This window comes from Oncorhynchus gorbuscha, linkage group LG01, assembly GCF_021184085.1.
Source record: "Oncorhynchus gorbuscha isolate QuinsamMale2020 ecotype Even-year linkage group LG01, OgorEven_v1.0, whole genome shotgun sequence".
Lineage (NCBI taxonomy): Eukaryota > Metazoa > Chordata > Actinopteri > Salmoniformes > Salmonidae > Oncorhynchus > Oncorhynchus gorbuscha.
In genome coordinates this window covers 3,552,081-3,566,712 of record NC_060173.1, presented here as the reverse complement: position 1 = coordinate 3,566,712, position 14,632 = coordinate 3,552,081, and the positions used below count along the sequence as shown (strand labels likewise).

Here is a 14,632-nt window from a genome sequence, read left to right as displayed (position 1 = left end):
GAGCTGTTTGCATGCTGGGAGGGATTCTTGCTTTAGCTAGACTGTTTGCATGCTTGCTTACTAGGTAGCTGTTGCATGCTTGCTTGCTAGCTGGCATTCTTGCTTGCTAGCTGAGATGTTTGAGACATGGCTAGCTGTTTGCATGCTTGCTTGCTAGCTGTTTGCATGCTTGCTTGCTGTTTGACTTGGCTTGCTAGCTGTTTGCATGCTTGCTTGCTTGCTTGCTAGCTGTTTGCTTGCTTGCTTGCTGTTTGCATGCTTGCTTGCTAGCTGTTTGCATGCTTGCTTGCTTGGCTGTTTGCATGCTGACATGCTTGCTTGCTAGAGCATGTCTTGCAGCTGTTTGCCTGCTGTTTGCTGTTTGAGCTTGATTGAGCTACAGCTTGCTTGCTAGCTGTTTGCATGCTTGCTTGGCTGTTTGCTAGCTGTTTGCTTGGATGACAGCTGGGGAGATTGCTTGCTAGCTTTTGCAGCTGTTTGGCTAGGCTAGCTGTTTGCTTGCTTGCTTGCATGGCTTGAGCTGTTTGCTTGGCTAGCTATGCTTTCTTGCTTGCTGTTTGATGCTTGAGCTGACATGCTTGGAGAGCTGTTTGCATGGAGACAGGTTTGAGCTTGAGCTGTTTGCATGCTTGCTTGCAGCTGGAGCTAGCTGTTTGCATGCTTGCTGCTTTGCATGCAGGCTTGAGCTAGCTGTTTGCTTGCTTGCTTGCATGCTTGCTTGCTTGCTAGCTGTTTGCATGCTTGCTTACTTGCTAGCTGTTTGCATGCTTGCTAGCTGTTTGCATTCTTGAGCTTGCTAGCTGGATGCTTGCTTGCTTGCATGGAGCTGATGGCTTGCAGGCTTGCTTGCTAGATGTTTGCATGCTTGACTTGCTAGCTGTTTGGCTAGCTGTTTGCATGCTTGCTTGCTTGCTAGCTGTTTGCATTCTTGCTTGCTAGCTAGCTGTTTGCATGCTTGCTTGCTAGCTGTTTGCATGCCTTGCTTGCTGTTTGCTTGCTGTTTGCATGCTTGCTTGCTAGCAAGCTGTTTGCATCTTGCTTGAGCTAGCTGTTTTGCTTGCTTGCTTAGCTGTTTGCATGCTTGCTTGGCTGTTTGCATGCTTGATTGCTTGCTAGCTGTTTGCATGCTTGCTAGCTGTTTGCTAGCTGTTTGCTTGCTTGCTAGCTGTTTGCATGCTTGCATCTTGCTTGCTTGCTTGCTTGCTAGCTGTTTGCATGCTTGCTGCTGTTTGCATGCTTGCTTGCTTGCTTGCTTGCATGCTAGCTGTTTGCAGGCTAGCTGTTTGCATGCTTGCTTGCTTGCTTGCTAGCTGTTTGCTTGCTTGCTAGCTGTTTGCTTGCTTGCTAGCTGTTTGCATGCTTGCTTGCTAGCTGTTTGCATGCTTGCTTGCTTGCTAGCTGTTTGCTTGCTTGCTTGCTAGCTGTTTGCTTGCTTGCTTGCATGCTTGCTTGCTTGCTAGCTGTTTGCATGCTTGCTTACTTGCTAGCTGTTTGCATGCTTGCTAGCTGTTTGCATTCTTGCTTGCTAGCTAGCTGTTTGCATGCTTGCTTGCTTGCTTGCTAGCTGTTTGCATTCTTGCTTGCTAGCTAGCTGTTTGCATGCTTGCTTGCTAGCTGTTTGCATGCTTGCTTGCTTGCTAGCTGTTTGCATTCTTGCTTGCTAGCTAGCTGTTTGCATGCTTGCTTGCTAGCTTTTTGCATGCTTGCTTGCTTGCTAGCTGTTTGCTTGCTTTCTTGCATGCTTGCTTGCTTGCTAGCTGTTTGCATGCTTGCTTACTTGCTAGCTGTTTGCATGCTTGCTAGCTGTTTGCATTCTTGCTTGCTAGCTAGCTGTTTGCATGCTTGCTTGCTAGCTGTTTGCATGCTTGCTTGCTAGCTAGCTGTTTGCCTGCTTGCTAGCTAGCTGTTTGCCTGCTTGCTTGCTAGCTGTTTGCATGCTTGCTTGCTAGCTAGCTGTCTAGCTAGCTGTTTGCATGCTTGCTTGCTGTTTGCATGCTTGCTTGCTTGCTAGCTGTTTGCTTGCTTGCTTGCTTGCATGCTTACTTGCTAGCTGTTTGCATGCTTGCTAGCTGTTTGCATGCTTGCTTAGCACAGCTAGCTAGCTGTTTGCATGCTTGCATGCTTGCTAGCTGTTTGCATTCTTGCTTGCTAGCTGTTTGCATGCTTGCTTGCTAGCTGTTTGCATGCTTGCTTGCTAGCTGTTTGCATGCTTGCTTGCTGTTTGCTGCTTGCTTGCTAGCTGTTTGCATGCTTGCTTGCTAGCAAGCTGTTTGCATGCTTGCTTGCTTGCTAGCTGTTTTTGCATGCTTGCATGCTTGCTTGCTAGCTAGCTGTTTGCATGCTTGCTTGCTTAGCTGTTTGCATGCTTGCTTTAGCTAGCTGTTTGCATGCTTGCTTGCTTGCATGCTTGTGCTTGCTAGCTGTTTGCATTCTTGCTTGCTAGCTAGCTGTTTGCATGCTTGCTTGCTGTTTGCATTCTTGCTAGCTGTTTGCATGCTTGCTAGCTGTTTGCATGCTTGCTTGCTAGCTGTTTGCATGCTTGCTTGCTTGCTTGCTAGCTGTTTGCATTCTTGCTTTAGCTGTTTGCATGCTTGCTAGCTGTTTGCATGCTTGCTTGCTTGCTAGCTGTTTGCATGCTTGCTTGCTTGCTAGCTGTTTGCATTCTTTTGCATGCTTGCTAGCTGCATGCTTGCTTGCTTGCATGCTAGCTGTTTGCTTGCTTGCTTGCATGCTAGCTGTTTGCTTGCTAGCTGTTTGCATGCTTGCTTGCTTGCTTGCTAGCTGTTTGCATGCTTGCTTACTTGATAGCAAGCTGTTTGCATTCTTGCTTGCTAGCTAGCTGTTTGCATGTTTGCATGCTTGCTTGCTAGCTGTTTGCATTCTTGCTTGCTAGGTAGCTGTTTGCATGCTTGCTTGCTAGCTGTTTGCATGCTTGCTTGCTAGCTGTTTGCATGCTTGCTTGCTAGCAAGCTGTTTGCATGCTTGCTTGCTTGCATGCTAGCTGTTTGCTAGCTGTTTGCATGCTTGCTTGCTGCTAGCTGTTTGCATGCTTGCTTGGCTAGCTGTTTGCATGCTTGCTTGCTAGCTAGCTGTTTGCATGCTTGCTTGCTGTTTGCATGCTTGCATGCTTGCTAGCTGTTTGCATGCTTGCTTGCTAGCTAGCTGTTTGCATGCTTGCTTGCTTGCTAGCTGTTTGCATTGCTTGCTTGCTAGCTGTTTGCATGCTTGCTTGCTGTTTGCATGCTTGCTTGCTAGCAAGCTGTTTGCATGCTTGCTTGCTTGCTTGCAGCTGTTTGCTGCTTTTGCATGCTTGCTAGCTTGCTTGCTTGAATGCTTGCTTGCTTGCTTGCTTGCTAGCTGTTTGCTTGCTTGCTTGCTTGCTAGCTGTTTGCATGCTTGCTTGCTTGCTGTTTGCATGCTTGCTTGCTGTTTGCTGTTTGCTTGCTTGCTAGCTAGTTTGTTTGCTTGCTTAGCTGTTTGCATGCTTGCTTGCTTGCTAGCTGTTTTGCTTGCATGCTTGCTTGCTAGCTAGCTGTTTGCATGCTTGCTTGCTTGCTTGCTTGCTGTTTGCATGCTTGCTTGCTTGCTAGCTGTTTGCTTGCTTGCTTGCTAGTTTGCTTGCTTGCTTTGCTTGCTTGCTTGCTAGCTGTTTGCATGCTTGCTTACTTGCTAGCTGTTTGCATGCTTGCTAGCTGTTTGCATTCTTGCTTGCTAGCTAGCTGTTTGCGTGCTTGCTTGCTTGCTAGCTGTTTGCATTCTTGCTTGCTAGCTAGCTGTTTGCATGCTTGCTTGCTAGCTGTTTGCATGCTTGCTTGCTGTTTGCATGCTTGCTTGCTAGCAAGCTGTTTGCATGCTTGCTTGCTTGCTTGCTAGCTGTTTGCATTCTTGCTTGCTAGCTAGCTGTTTGCATGCTTGCTAGCTGTTTGCTTGCTTGCTAGCTGTTTGCATGCTTGCTTGCTAGCTGTTTGCTGCTTGCTTGCTTGCTTGCTTGCTAGCTGCTTTTGCATGCTTGCTTGCAGCTTGTTTGTTTGCTTGCTAGCTGTTTGCATGCTTGCTTGCTAGCTAGCTGTTTGCATGCTTGCTTGCTTGTTTAGCTTGATTGCTTGCTAGCTGTTTGCATGCTTGCTTGCTGCTAGCTGTTTGCATGCTTGCTTTGCTAGCTAGCTGTTTGCATGCTTGCTGTTTGCATGCTTGCTTGCTTGTTTGCTAGCTGTTTGTTTGCTTGCTTGCTTGCTGTTTGCTTGCTTGCTTGCTTGCTTGCTGTTTGCTTGCTTGCTTGCTTGCTTGCTAGCTGTTTGCTTGCTTGCTAGCTGTTTGCATTCTTGCTTGCTAGCTAGCTGTTTGCTTGCTTGCTTGCTAGCTGTTTGCTTGCTTGCTTGCTAGCTGTTTGCATGCTTGCTTGCTAGCTGTTTGCTTGCTTGTTTGCTTGCTGCTAGCTGTTTTGCTTGCTAGCTGTTTGCATTCTTGCTTGCTAGCTAGCTGTTTGCATGCTTGCTTGCTTGCTAGCTGTTTGCTAGCTGTTTTGCTTGCTGCTAGCTGTTTGCATGCTTGCTTGCTAGCTGTTTGCATGCTTGCTTGCTTGCTAGCTGTTTGCATTGCTTGCTTGCTAGCTGTTTAGCTGTTTGCATGCTTGCTTGCTAGCTGTTTGCTTGCTAGCTTTTTGCTTGCTTGCTTGCTTGCTAGATGTTTGCCTGCTTGCTTGCATGCTTGCTTGCTTGCTAGCTGTTTGCATGCTTGCTTACTTGCTAGCTGTTTGCATGCTTGCTAGCTGTTTGCATTCTTGCTTGCTAGCTAGCTGTTTGCATGCTTGCTTGCTAGCTGTTTGCATGCTTGCTTGCTAGCTGTTTTGCTTGCTAGCTGTTTGCTTGCTTGCTAGCTGTTTGCATGCTTGCTTGCTAGCTAGCTGTTTGCATGCTTGCTTGCTAGCTAGCTGTTTGCATGCTTGCTTGCTAGCTGTTTGCATGCTTGCTTGCTAGCTAGCTATTTGCATGCTTGCTTGCTAGCTAGCTGTTTGCATGCTTGCTTGCTTGCTTGCTAGCTGTTTGCTTGCTTGCTTGCTTGCATGCTTGCTTGCTTGCTAGCTGTTTGCATGCTTGCTTACTTGCTAGCTGTTTGCATGCTTGCTAGCTGTTTGCATTCTTGCTTGCTAGCTAGCTGTTTGCGTGCTTGCTTGCTTGCTAGCTGTTTGCATTCTTGCTTGCTAGGTAGCTGTTTGCATGCTTGCTTGCTAGCTGTTTGCATGCTTGCTTGCTAGCTGTTTGCATGCTTGCTTGCTGTTTGCATGCTTGCTTGCTAGCTGTTTGCATGCTTGCTTGCTAGCAAGCTGTTTGCATGCTTGCTTGCTTGCATGCTTGCTTGCTAGCTAGCTGTTTGCATGCTTGCTTGCTAGCTAGCTGTTTGCATGCTTGCATGCTTGCTTACTAGCTAGCTGTTTGCATGCTTGCTTGCTGTTTGCATGCTTGCATGCTTGCTAGCTGTTTTCATTCTTGCTTGCTAGCTAGCTGTTTGCATGCTTGCTTGCTTGCTAGCTGTTTGCATTCTTGCTTGCTAGCTGTTTGCATGCTTGCTAGCTGTTTGCATGCTTGCTTGCTAGCAAGCTGTTTGCATGCTTGCTTGCTTGCTTGCTAGCTGATTGCTTGCTTGCTTGGATGCTTGCTTGCTTGCTTGCTTGAATGCTTGCTTGCTTGCTTGCATGCTAGCTGTTTGCTTGCTTGCTTGCATGCTAGCTGTTTGCTTGCTTGCTTGCATGCTAGCTGTTTGCTTGCTAGCTGTTTGCATGCTTGCTTGCTTGCTTCCTAGCTGTTTGCATGCTTGCTTACTTGATAGCTGTTTGCATGCTTGCTAGCTGTTTGCATTCTTGCTTGCTAGCTAGCTGTTTGCATGCTTGCTTGCTTGCTAGCTGTTTGCATGCTTGCTAGCTGTTTGCATTCTTGCTTGCTAGCTAGCTGTTTGCATGCTTGCTTGCTTGCTAGCTGTTTGCATTCTTGCTTGCTAGCTAGCTGTTTGCATGCTTGCTTGCTAGCTGTTTGCATGCTTGCTTGCTGTTTGCACGCTTGTTTGCTAGCTGTTTGCATGCTTGCTAGCTGTTTGCTTGCTTGCTTGCATGCTTGCTTGCTTGCATGCTTGCTTGCTAGCTGTTTGCATTCTTGCTTGCTAGCTGTTTGCATGCTTGCTTGCTAGCTAGCTGTTTGCATGCTTGCTTGCTAGCTGTTTGCATTCTTGCTTGCTGTTTGCATGCTTGCTTGCTGTTTAGCTGCTTGCTTGTTTGCTTGCTTGCTTGCTTGCTTGAATGCTTGCTTGCTTGCTTGCATGCTAGCTGTTTGCTTGCTTGCTAGCTGTTTGCATTCTTGCTTGCTAGCTAGCTGTTTGCATGCTTGCTTGCTTGCTTGCTAGCTGTTTGCTTGCTTGCTAGCAAGCTGTTTGCATGCTTGCTTGCTTGCTTGCTAGCTGTTTGCATGCTTGCTTGCTTGCTAGCTGTTTGCTTGCTTGCTTGCTAGCTGTTTTTATGCCTTCTTGCCTGCTAGCTGTTTGCTTGCTTGCTTGCTAGCTGTTTGCTTTTTTTGCTTGCATGCTTGCTTGCTTGCTTGCTTGAATGCTTGCTTGCATGCTAGCTGTTTGCTTGCTTGCTTGCATGCTAGCTGTTTGCTTGCTAGCTTTTTGCATGCTTGCTTGCTTGCTAGCTGTTTGCTTGCTTGCATGCTTGCTTGCTTGCTTGCTAGCTGTTTGCATTCTTGCTTGCTTGCTAGCTGTTTGCATGCTTGCTTGCTAGCTGTTTGCATGCTTGCTTGCTAGCTAGCTGTTTGCATTCTTGCTTGCTAGCTAGCTGTTTGCATGCTTGCTTGCTTGCTAGCTGTTTGCATTCTTGCTTGCTAGCTGTTTGCATTCTTGCTTGCTTGCTAGCTGTTTGCATTCTTGCTTGCTAGGTAGCTGTTTGCATGCTTGCTTGCTAGCTGTTTGCATGCTTGCTTGCTAGCTGTTTGCATGCTTGCTTGCTGTTTGCATGCTTGCTTGCTAGCTGTTTGCATGCTTGCTTGCTAGCAAGCTGTTTGCATGCTTGCTTGCTTGCTTGCTAGCTGTTTGCTTGCTTGCTTGCATGCTTGCTTGCTAGCTAGCTGTTTGCATGCTTGCTTGCTAGCTAGCTGTTTGCATGCTTGCATGCTTGCTTACTAGCTAGCTGTTTGCATGCTTGCTTGCTGTTTGCATGCTTGCTAGCTGTTTGCATTCTTGCTTGCTAGCTAGCTGTTTGCATGCTTGCTTGCTTGCTAGCTGTTTGCATTCTTGCTTGCTAGCTGTTTGCATGCTTGCTAGCTGTTTGCATTCTTGCTTGCTAGCAAGCTGTTTGCATGCTTGCTTGCTTGCTTGCTAGCTGATTGCTTGCTTGCTTGCATGCTTGCTTGCTTGCTTGCTTGAATGCTTGCTTGCTTGCTTGCATGCTAGCTGTTTGCTTGCTTGCTTGCATGCTAGCTGTTTGCTTGCTAGCTGTTTGCATGCTTGCTTGCTTGCTTCCTAGCTGTTTGCATGCTTGCTTACTTGATAGCTGTTTGCATGCTTGCTAGCTGTTTGCATTCTTGCTTGCTAGCTAGCTGTTTGCATGCTTGCTTGCTTGCTAGCTGTTTGCATTCTTGCTTGCTAGCTAGCTGTTTGCATGCTTGCTTGCTTGCTAGCTGTTTGCATTCTTGCTTGCTAGCTAGCTGTTTGCATGCTTGCTTGCTAGCTGTTTGCATGCTTGCTTGCTGTTTGCACGCTTGTTTGCTAGCTGTTTGCATGCTTGCTTGCTTGCTTGCTAGCTGTTTGCTTGCTTGCTTGCATGCTTGCTTGCTTGCATGCTTGCTTGCTAGCTGTTTGCATTCTTGCTTGCTAGCTGTTTGCATGCTTGCTTGCTAGCTAGCTGTTTGCATGCTTGCTTGCTGTTTGCATGCTTGATTGCTTGCTAGCTGTTTGCATGCTTGCTTGCTAGGTAGCTGTTTGCATGCTTGCTTGCTGTTTGCATGCTTGATTGCTTGCTAGCTGTTTGCATGCTTGCTTGCTAGCTGTTTGCATGCTTGCATTCTTGCTTGCTTGCTTGCTTGCTAGCTGTTTGCTTGCATGCTTGCATGCTTGCTTGCTTGAATGCTTGCTTAGCTTGCTTGCATGCTAGCTGTTTGCTTGCTTGCTAGCTGTTTGCATTCTTGCTTGCTTAGCTGTTTGCATGCTTGCTTGCTTGCTAGAAGCTGTTTGCATGCTTGCTTGCTTGCTAGCTGTTTGCTGTTTGCTTGCTAGCTGTTTGCATGCTTGCTTGCAAGCTGTTTGCATGCTTGCTTGCTTGCTAGCTGTTTGCATGCTTGCTTGCTTGCTAGCTGTTTGCTTGCTTGCTTGCTAGCTGTTTGCATGCTTGCTTTAGCTGTTTGCATTCTTGCTTGCTAGCTGCTTGCTAGCTGTTTGCATTCTTGCTTGCTAGCTGTTTGCTTGCTTGCTTGCTAGCTGTTTGTTTCTTTGCATGCTTGCTTGCTTGCTTGCTTGCTTGCTTGCTTGCTTGCTGCTAGCTGTTTGCTTGCTTGCTTGCATGCTAGCTGTTTGCTTGCTAGCTGTTTGCATGCTTGCTTGCATGCTAGCTGTTTGCTTGCTTAGCTGTTTGCATGCTTGCTAGCTGTTTGCTTGCTTGCTTGCTACAGCTGTTTGCATGCTTGCTTGCATGCTTGCTAGCTAGCTGTTTGCATTCTTGCTTGCTAGCTAGCTGTTTGCATGCTTGCTTGCTTGCTAGCTGTTTGCATGCTTGCTTGCTAGCTAGCTGTTTGCATGCTTGCTTGCTAGCTGTTTGCATGCTTGCTTGCTTTTGCTTGCTTGCTTGCTAGCTGTTTGCATTCTTGCTTGCTAGCTAGCTGTTTGCATGCTTGCTTGCTTGCTAGCTGTTTGCTGTTTGCTTGCTTGCTTGCTAGCTGTTTGCATGCTTGCTTGCTAGCTGCTGTTTGCATGCTTGCTTGCTAGCTGTTTGCATGCTTGCTTGCTAGCTGTTTGCATGCTTGCTTGCTTGCTTGCTTGCTTGCTAGCTAGCTGTTTGCATGCTTGCTTGCTAGCTTGTTTGCATGCTTGCTTGCTGCTAGCTGTTTGCATGCTTGCTGCTGCTTGCTGTTTGCTTGCTTGCTTGCTATGCTGTTTGCATTGCTTGCTTGCTTGCTAGCTGTTTGCATGCTTGCTTGCTAGCTGTTTGCATGCTTGCATGCTTGCTGTTTGCTTGCTTGCTTGCTAGCTGTTTGCTTGCTTGCTAGCTGTTTGCTTGCTTGCTTGCTAGCTGTTTGCATGCTTTTTGCTGTTTGCATGCTTGCTTGCTTGCTTGCATGCTAGCTGTTTGCTTGCTTGCTTGCATGCTGCTGTTTGCTTGCTAGCTGTTTGCATGCTTGCTTGCATGCTAGCTGTTTTTGCTTGTTTTTGCTTGCTTGCTTGCTAGCTGTTTGCATGCTTGCTTGCTTGCTAGCTGTTTGCATGCTTGCTAGCTGTTTGCTTGCTTGCTTAGCTGTTTGCATGCTTGCTTGCTTGCTAGCTGTTTGCATTGCTTGCTAGCTAGCTGTTTTGCTTGCTTGCTAGCTGTTTGCATGCTTGCTTGCTTGCTTGCTAGCTAGCTGTTTGCATGCTTGCTGTTTGCTGCTAGCTGTTTGCATGCTTGCTTGCTTGCTAGCTGTTTGCATTCTTGCTTGCTAGCTGTTTGCATGCTTGCTTGCTTGCTAGCTGTTTGCATGCTTGCTTGCTTGCTAGCTGTTTGCTTGCTTGCATGCTTGCTTGCTAGCTGTTTGCATGCTTGCTTGCTAGCTGTTTGCATGCTTGCTAGCTGTTTGCATTCTTGCTTGCTAGCTAGCTGTTTGCATGCTTGCTTGCTTGCTAGCTGTTTGCATTCTTGCTTGCTAGCTAGCTGTTTGCATGCTTGCTTGCTAGCTGTTTGCATGCTTGCTTGCTAGCTGTTTGCATGCTTGCTTGCTAGCTAGCTGTTTGCATTGCTAGCTAGCTGTTTGCATGCTTGCTGCTTGCTTGCTTGCTAGCTGTTTGCATGCTTGCTTGTTTGCTGTTTTGCTTGCTTGCTTGCTAGCTGTTTGCATGCTTGCTTGCTAGCTGCTGTTTGCATGCTTGCTTGCTTGCTAGCTGTTTGCATGCTTGCTTGCTAGCTGTTTGCTTTGCTTGCTTGCTTTAGCTAGCTGTTTGCTTGCTTGCTTGCTAGCTGTTTGCATTGCTTGCTAGCTGTTTGCATGCTTGCTTGCTAGCTGTTTGCATGCTTGCTAGAAGCTGTTTGCATGCTTGCTTGCTTGCTTGCTAGCTGTTTGCATGCTTGCTTGCTTTGCATGCTAGCTGTTTGCTTGCTAGCTTTTGCTGCTTGCTTTGCTGTTTTTTTGCTTGCTTGCTTGCTAGCTGTTTGCATGCTTGCTTGCTAGCTGTTTGCATGCTTGCTAGCTGTTTGCATTCTTGCTTGCTAGCTAGCTGTTTGCATGCTTGCTTGCTTGCTAGCTGTTTGCATTCTTGCTTGCTTAGCTGTTTGCATGCTTGCTTGCTTTAGCTGTTTGCATTCTTGCTTGCTAGCTAGCTGTTTTGCTTGCTTGCTAGCTAGCTGTTTGCATGCTTGCTTGCTGTTTGCAGCTTGTTTGCTAGCTGTTTGCATGCTTGCTTGCTTGCTAGCTGTTTGCTTGCTTGCTTGCATGCTTGCTTGTTTGTTTGCATTCTTGCTTGCTAGCTGTTTGCATGCTTGCTTGCTAGCTAGCTGTTTGCATGCTTGCTTGCTAGCTAGCTGTTTGCATGCTTGCTTGCTGTTTGCATGCTTGATTGCTTGCTAGCTGTTTGCATGCTTGCTTGCTAGCTGTTTGCATTCTTGCTTGCTGTTTGCATGCATGCTTGCTTGCTTGCATGTTTGCTTGCTTGCTTGAATGCTTGCTTGCTTGCTTGCATGCTAGCTGTTTGCTTGCTTGCTAGCTGTTTGCATTCTTGCTTGCTAGCTAGCTGTTTGCATGCTTGCTTGCTTGCTTGCTAGCTGTTTGCTTGCTTGCTAGCAAGCTGTTTGCATGCTTGCTTGCTTGCTTGCTAGCTGTTTGTTTGCTTGCTTGCTAGCTGTTTGCTTGCTTGCTTGCTAGCTGTTTTTATGCCTTCTTGCTTGCTAGCTGTTTGCTTGCTTGCTTGCTAGCTGTTTGCTTTTTGCTTGCATGCTTGCTTGCTTGAATGCTTGCTTGCTTGCTAGCTGTTTGCTTGCTTGCTTGCATGCTAGCTGTTTGCTTGCTAGCTTTTTGCATGCTTGCTTGCATGCTAGCTGTTTGCTTGCTTGCTTGCATGCTTGCTTGCTTGCTAGCTGTTTGCATGCTTGCTTACTTGCTAGCTGTTTGCATGCTTGCTAGCTGTTTGCATTCTTGCTTGCTTGCTTGCTTGCTAGCTGTTTGCTTGCTTGCTTGCTTGCTTGAATGCTTGCTTGCTTGCTTGCATGCTAGCTGTTTGCTTGCTTGCTAGCTGTTTGCATTCTTGCTTGCTAGCTAGCTGTTTGCATGCTTGCTTGCTTGCTTGCAAGCTGTTTGCATGCTTGCTGTTTGCTTGCTTGCTTGCATGCTAGCTGTTTGCTTGCTAGCTTTTTGCATGCTTGCTTGCTAGCTTTTTGCATGCTTGCTTGCATGCTTGCTTGCTTGCTAGCTGTTTGCATGCTTGCTTACTTGCTAGCTTTTTGCATGCTTGCTTGCATGCTTGCTTGCTTGCTAGCTGTTTGCATGCTTGCTTACTTGCTAGCTGTTTGCATGCTTGCTAGCTGTTTGCATTCTTGCTTGCTAGCTAGCTGTTTGCATGCTTGCTTGCTTGCTAGCTGTTTGCATTCTTGCTTGCTAGCTAGCTGTTTGCATGCTTGCTTGCTAGCTGTTTGCATGCTTGCTTGCTAGCTAGCTGTTTGCCTGCTTGCTTGCTAGCTGTTTGCATGCTTGCTTGCTAGCTAGCTAGCTGTTTGCATGCTTGCTTACTTGCTAGCTGTTTGCATGCTTGCTAGCTGTTTGCATGCTTGCTTGCTGTTTGCATGCTTGCTTGCTTGCTAGCTGTTTGCATGCTTGCTTGCTTGCTTGCTTGCTAGCTGTTTGCTTGCTTGCTTGCATGCTTGCCTGCTTGCTAGCTGTTTGCATGCTTGCTTACTTGCTAGCTGTTTGCATGCTTGCTAGCTGTTTGCATTCTTGCTTGCTAGCTAGCTGTTTGCGTGCTTGCTTGCTTGCTAGCTGTTTTGCATTCTTGCTTGCTAGCTAGCTGTTTGCATGCTTGCTTGCTAGCTGTTTGCATGCTTGCTTGCTAGCTGTTTGCATGCTTGCATGCTTGCTTGCTAGCTGTTTGCTTGCTTGCTTGCATGCTTGCTTGCTAGCTAGCTGTTTGCATGCTTGCTGTTTGCTTGCTTGCTTGCATGCTAGCTGTTTGCTTGCTAGCTTTTTGCATGCTTGCTTGCTTGCTAGCTGTTTGCTTGCTTGCTTGCATGCTTGCTTGCTTGCTAGCTGTTTGCATGCTTGCTTACTTGCTAGCTGTTTGCATGCTTGCTAGCTGTTTGCATTCTTGCTTGCTAGCTAGCTGTTTGCATGCTTGCTTGCTTGCTAGCTGTTTGCATTCTTGCTTGCTAGCTAGCTGTTTGCATGCTTGCTTGCTAGCTGTTTGCATGCTTGCTTGCTAGCTAGCTGTTTGCCTGCTTGCTTGCCAGCTGTTTGCATGCTTGCTTGCTAGCTAGCTAGCTGTTTGCATGCTTGCTTGCTAGCTGTTTGCATGCTTGCTTGCTAGCTAGCTGTTTGCATGCTTGCTTGCTGTTTGCATGCTTGCTTGCTTGCTAGCTGTTTGCATGCTTGCTTGCTTGCTTGCTTGCTAGCTGTTTGCTTGCTTGCTTGCATGCTTGCCTGCTTGCTAGCTGTTTGCATGCTTGCTTACTTGCTAGCTGTTTGCATGCTTGCTAGCTGTTTGCATTCTTGCTTGCTAGCTAGCTGTTTGCGTGCTTGCTTGCTTGCTAGCTGTTTGCATTCTTGCTTGCTAGCTAGCTGTTTGCATGCTTGCTTGCTAGCTGTTTGCATGCTTGCTTGCTGTTTGCTTGCTTGCTTGCTAGCTGTTTGCTTGCTTGCTTGCATGCTTGCTTGCTAGCTAGCTGTTTGCATGCTTGCTTGCTAGCTAGCTGTTTGCATGCTTGCTTACTAGCTAGCTGTTTGCATGCTTGCTTTTTGCTTGCATGCTTGCTAGCTGTTTGCATTCTTGCTTGCTAGCTAGCTGTTTGCATGCTTGCTTGCTTGCTAGCTGTTTGCATTCTTGCTTGCTAGCTGTTTGCATGCTTGCTAGCTGTTTGCATGCTTGCTTGCTAGCAAGCTGTTTGCATGCTTGCTTGCTTGCTTGTTTGCATGCTTGCTTGCTTGCTATGCTGCTTTTGCATGCTTGCTTGCTTGCATGCTAGCTGTTTTTGCGGATGCTAGCTGTTTGCATGCTTGCTTGCTTGCTTGCTGTTTGCATGCTTGCTTACTTGATAGCTGTTTGCATGCTTGCTAGCTGTTTGCATTCTTGCTTGCTAGCTAGCTGCTTGCTTGCTTGCTAGCTGTTTGCATGCTTGCTAGCTGTTTGCATTCTTGCTTGCTAGCTAGCTGTTTGTATGCTTGCTTGCTTGCTGTTTGCATGCTTAGCTGTTTGCATGCTTGCTTGCTTGCTAGATGTTTGCTTGCTTGTTTGCATGCTTGCTTGCTAGCTGTTTGCATGCTTGCTTACTTGCTAGCTGTTTGCATGCTTGCTAGCTGTTTGCATTCTTGCTTGCTAGCTATGCTTGCTTGCTTGCTAGCTGTTTGCATTCTTGCTTGCTAGCTAGCTGTTTGCATGCTTGCTTGCTAGCTGTTTGCATGCTTGCTTGCTGTTTGCATGCTTGCTTGCTTGCTAGCTGTTTGCATGCTTGCTTGCTTGCTAGCTGTTTGCCTTCTTGCTTGCTAGCTAGCTGTTTGCATGCTTGCTTGCTAGCTGTTGCATGCTTGCTTGCTGTTTGCATGCTTGCTTGCTAGCTGTTTGCATGCTTTGCTTGCTGCTAGCTTTGCTTGCTTGCATGCTTGCTTGCTTGCTTGCTTGCATGCTTGCTAGCTGTTTGCATTCTTGCTTGCTAGCTGTTTGCATTTGCTTGCTAGCTAGCTGTTTGCAATTGCTTGCTAGCTGTTTGCATGCTTTAGCTGTTTGCTTGCTTGCTTGCATGAATGCTTGCTAAATGCATTCTTTTGCTTGCTTGCTAGCTGTTTGCTTGTTTGCATGCTTGCTTGCTTGCTTGCAAATGCTGTGCTTGCATGCTTGCTTGCTTGCTAGCTGTTTGCATTCTTGCTTGCTTAGCTGTTTGCATGCTTGCTAGCTGTTTGCTTGCTTGCTTGCTAGCTGTTTGCTTGCTTGCTTGCTAGCTGTTTGCTTGCTGCTTGCATGCTTGCTTGCTTGCTAGCTGTTTGCATGCTTGCTAGCTGTTTGCATTCTTGCTTGCTAGCTGTTTGCATGCTTGCTTCTTGCTAGCTGTTTGCATTCTTGCTTGCTTGCTAGCTGTTTTGCATGCTTGCTTGCTAGCTGTTTGCATGCTTGCTTGCTTGCTAGCTGTTTGCATGCTAGCTGTTTGCATGCTTGCTTGCTAGCTGTTTGCTTGAATGCTTGCTTGCTTGCTAGCTGTTTGCTTGCTTGC

General features: G+C 46.9%; 1 protein-coding gene across 3 annotated transcripts in view; it reads right to left on the bottom strand.

Moving 5' to 3' along the window:
• The window catches only part of LOC124031658 (anoctamin-5-like), a 106,622-nt gene that overhangs the window by 2,759 nt on the left and 89,231 nt on the right, over nucleotides 1-14,632 (bottom strand). The window lies entirely within an intron of this gene.